This window comes from Palaemon carinicauda, chromosome 32, assembly GCF_036898095.1.
Source record: "Palaemon carinicauda isolate YSFRI2023 chromosome 32, ASM3689809v2, whole genome shotgun sequence".
Lineage (NCBI taxonomy): Eukaryota > Metazoa > Arthropoda > Malacostraca > Decapoda > Palaemonidae > Palaemon > Palaemon carinicauda.
In genome coordinates this window covers 35,778,747-35,783,746 of record NC_090756.1, presented here as the reverse complement: position 1 = coordinate 35,783,746, position 5,000 = coordinate 35,778,747, and positions in this window count along the sequence as shown.

Below are 5,000 nucleotides of genomic sequence, written 5' to 3'. Positions count from 1 at the left end.
TAGAGAGGGCCACTATTTCACTAACTCTAGCCCCTGAGGCTATAGCGAACAGAAAAATAACCTTTTTGGTTAGGTCCTTAAGGGAACAATTTTCATTGTTCAAGGATGAGGCATAATGTAGGACCTTGTCCAAAGACCAAGAGATGCCTTCGGGATCTTATTAAAGATCTCGTTCGCCAAGTCTACTTAAAAGGCATATAGAAGAGGTCTAGTCAAGGCTGACTTGCACGTAGTTATCGTGTTGGCCGCCAAACCCTGGTTATGAAGATGGATAAAGAAGGACATGCAGAAGTTCATTGAAATCTCTCTCGGTCCTTTTGCTTTTACGAAAGGAACGCACTTTTTCCATAATGACTCATATTGTCTTCTAGTTGACTTAGACTTATATTCCTCTAAGAATTTTATATTGCCTTTTGAGATCCCAAATATTTTCTTAACCGCTAGGGCAAGAAAATCATGCAATGAAAGGTTTGGGTTCTCTATAATAAATTGAAGGCAACTAATCTCTGAACCTTCTGGAGTTGTCCCGCCCGGAAGGATCTCAGCATGTTGAGGATTCTCAGCAGGTAATTGGACGGGATGAACTAGAAATCCTAAGTCTATCCCTTCCATTTCAGAGATAAGATGTTTATCATTTAAATTAGAGGATCCTAGTATGGGGCTACATATCAAGGTAGTTCCTTGACAGCGCTCGTAATGAAGAGGTCGGATTGCAGTTCGGGGACTTATTCCTATCTGAGAGAGAATAGGTCTGCGTCCGTGGACCATTCTAACTCTATCGGCCTGAGCCTGAGTAGAGCATCCGCTATCACATTGCGGATTGGTTGTATGTGAACTGCTGACAGGTGCCATCCCTTTAGGTAAGGGATGGCTAACTACACTTAAACTGTATGAGACCTTTCCTTGCATCGTCGATTGCAGCGTCTCGTTATCGCTTCGGAGTCCCAGATCAGCTGTAGACAATCTGATTAGCTTGGAGAGAGTTTCCCTGCTCATGACTGGACCAACATGGTCTTGGGATTTTTGGGCTTTGACCTTTGTTAGGGAAGCGATTAAGGAAGAACCGCTATCGGTCTTTTTAGGCCTCTTCGAGCATTTGATGCTTGTTTTTTCCAGGTTCCTAGCACATCTTACCACCGTGCTCTTAGCACAGGGCATACCTTTATTGCGAACTGGAGAGCAAACAGGGTTCCTCCCAGATCTCGTTTTAGGAATCTGAAATTTATCTTTCATCCACGATGTTCCGGGGACCGGATCATTTCTTCGGATGTTCATAGACCAGCCACCTTGGGTGCTGCCAACCCCAGCTTCTTGTCCAGGCACAATGTTGCCTGAACCTTTCTTAGGCTTAAATATTGCATGACTGTGTCTGCCAATTTCATGAAGGCAGCTAAGACTCCGTCTAGTCTGACGAGTATCTTCCCTAGGAAGTACGTTACTTTGTGTAACCTGAACCCTATATAGGAGGCCAAAGGGTGATTGACTGGAAGCTGCCGATAGATGACTTTCAGGTCTGGTAAGACTATAGGCACCCTTTTCTGCAGTGGGGTCCTTATGTTCAGGAGGATAAACCTCCTGGACTCGTTGTTCCATTTGGACTTGTTGAGTGGGGATAAGTCCTGAATGACTCTGAATATTCTTGAGTCCTTCTCGTAAACACACAACGTCCTTCCCTGGAATTCGGTGGACTAAAGTTTCCTTACCACCTGTATGCTCTAGAGCTCTCAGGTAAACTCCTCCAGGAGGGTTTTGGATAATCGGAGGAGTAGAGGAAATGGTGGTAGAGATATCTCCACCTCTCAACTTAGTCCCATCTTGATTAGGCCATGGACCCAAGGATCGAAGGTCCAGCGATCCTAAAGGAATCTCCCTCCTACTAGAAGCATTCCTATGCTTCGACTGATCAGTAGGAATAATTTTTTGACCATCTGTCTGTGATGTCTCGGTCACTACAACTGTGGATCGTTGTTGAACCGCTCGAAATGGATGTCCAGACCTCTCCATCTTCCTCTTAGGTTGGGGACCCACAACCTTATAAGATTCTCTTTTTGAAAGGATGCCCCACTTTTGGAGAAGTCCTACTTTCTCCTCAGAGGCGTTCTTCATCGCTTCCTTGACTACCTCGTCGGGAAAGAGGTCTTTACCCCAGATGTTGGAAGATATTAGCTTTCTTGTATCGTGTTTCGCTGTTGCGTTAGCTAACACAAACTCCCTACATGATCTTCTAGCCTTTATAAAGGCATAAAGGTCTTTTACCAAAGTAGCCATATGAATTTTGGCTAAAACCTTAAGCATGTCTGGGGTATCTTGATAAGCCAAACAGAACTCTATGTAGTTCTGTAGCGATAAGGAGGCTGCAAGTCTCTCCTTTGTTTCTTGTTCGCCCTGTAAGAGAAACTCAGATAATTTTGGAAGATTTTCCTAAAATTGTCGACTGGCAATATCCACCTCAAGTCTTCCTACTGAAAAGGTGAAATGGGCCTCCTTCCAGTTCTTCTCCTGTCTGGGAAATGCTATTGACAGAGGCTCGCACTCTTTGAGTGTAGGACACGGTTTACCTGTCTCTATTGCCTCAGTGACATATTTGAAAGCCTTCTCCGTAAAGGGGAATGAAATTAAAGCAGGAGCAAGGAAGGAAGAGTGATTGTTACCCGATGTGGATACCTTCGACACCGAGTAACCCGCCTTTTCTATGCAGCTTGATAGGATAGCCTGTGCTTTATCATTGTCGAGAATCATAACCTCCTTTGATTCCGTTCATTTTCCTGATGTTGATTCATCCTTCAGTCTAATGAAACAGTTCGGGAAAGTGTCAAAGCTTGGCCAAAACTGGATTTTGTCCAAAGGAACAGCACCCATCTCCTCCGAGATGTAGAGTTTGCCGTTTAAAATCGGCACTAGCTCCGCAAACCTCCAGGGATTGGATGTGGAGCATGTCAGAAGGTCTTGATCTATGAGTCTTTTGTACGACCCGTTAGGAGCAACAAGTGGAGCTTTGCCAAAATTAACCTTGCATTTCGTTTCCTGCTTTGTGCTCTGTTTGCACAAATTTTCTACTAGATTCTTGTCTAGGGCCCATAACTGGTTCATTCCATCTAAAAGAGGGATAGAAGGTGGAGATATCGATGTCGTTGGCTCATGAGCCTGTTGGGACGGAGGCAAATCCAACCCGACATTCTCCCCTTCTTCCCGTGGGCACTTTTTGCCCTCCTTCCCAAAGGTTATCTGGCCATCGGGAAACGTACCTCGTGTCTGGGGTACCACTATTTCCTTATTCGCTGTTGGAAATGGTAACATACGCATCTTGTCATTAGGCAGGTAAGGTCCCGGAGAGATTATCTGAAAGCCTCTCACCCAGTTGCGTAGTTTGAAACGAGCTGCATCCCTAGTTTCCACCGACCTGGAATTCTCGAAACCTTCGGACAATAGGGCCCGACATACTTTTGCAGGCCTGCAGGTTCCCGTACTGCAGGTGACCGGAAATAAGATTGCAGGGGGCATGAAACCTGCAGGCATTATGTCCGTAAAAACACTTACTCTTAGTTTTGCAGAAGACTGCAACACATGACATCTGGCGTTCCTCCTTTAAAGAAAGGAAAACAAAATGAGTATACGATTGATTAACTCACTGATAATCAATAAATCAAAAGTCATATCTTGACAGAATAGCTTAGGATAGCAAGCTATAAAGGGATAGTATGAGACATGAACTTGTGTATCCCTTGCAAGCAAATGCTGGTACCTCCCCTCAAAATTAAGTGATAGGAATTTCCTTTCGAGGGAATTCCAACTGAAAAAGGGTTTTTCTAACCCGTAGGGATAGGGAAGTGCATACTTCACTGTCCCTTTCATACTAAATACTGTGGGGTATGGAAGACCGATTTCTCAGTCAGCTTAATGAAGAAACACTATTCCTTCAATGTAAGAGCAGCTGCAGCATAAGTTCACTTGAGGATACCCAAGATATGCTAGAAATAGTTACTGTATAATCATATCGTAGTTTTCTATTTGCAGTATGCACTATATTGCAATATACTGGCTACTGTATAATTATATATAGTATGGAAAGGAAAAACATATGTTTTTATATATCCCACCCAACTTATTTGCTGTGACCCTCCTTACAAAATTAAAACATAGTTTCCTAATCATGGACACTCGAGGATAAGGGCACTGCCCTTTAAGGATTAGGAGTGTAATCCCCAGTCCTTAAAATTTTAATATTGCAGGGTAATCTGATGACTGATTACTAAACAGAATATTAAAGACTTAAATTCTTTCAATATGAGATTGGGTTCCACAAATATTTGGGTGGGATTTTCAAATATATTGGAAAAGCACTACTAGCATAAAATATACAGAAGCTTTCTATTTAGAGTATATCCTATACTGTAAAATACTAACTACCTGTATAAAGCATGTCGTTAGCATAGCTAGCTAATGCTAGCGCATCTAGCCTTCTAGCTAAAAGAGAGATATCATGGAGAACAGGCTACCCAATACTGTATATATATATATATATATACAGTAAAAGGGATATAAAAGTCTACTATTACTACCTTCTCCAGAAAGAAGGATCAAATGAAAGGGGAGAATATAAAATTCAAACTTCCATCCAGCTACAGTACTGACGCTGGCAAGGATCTGTCTAAACCTTGCCGTCTGGCACCGCTAGTCAGTACTGCCGGCCGGCAGTATTAGTACAGTCGGCGTGCTGCCAGTCGAGCAGGCAACATTCTGTGCCGGCCTGGTAGGTAACACCCCGGCAGTAGCCACAGTTGCTAGCAGTTCAAGAAAGAACTGAAGAACCTTTATAAACAGAAGGGACTTCCCACTTACAGCCAATATGGCCAGCAGCTGCCAGCCGGCAGCTGCCCTAGTTGCCTGCCAGCAGTCACCATGACTGCCGGCCAGCAGCAGCTATGATTGCCGGCCAGCAGCAGTCTCTACTGCCGGCCGGCAGTAGTCTTTACTGCCGGCCGGCAACAAAAATGGCCGGT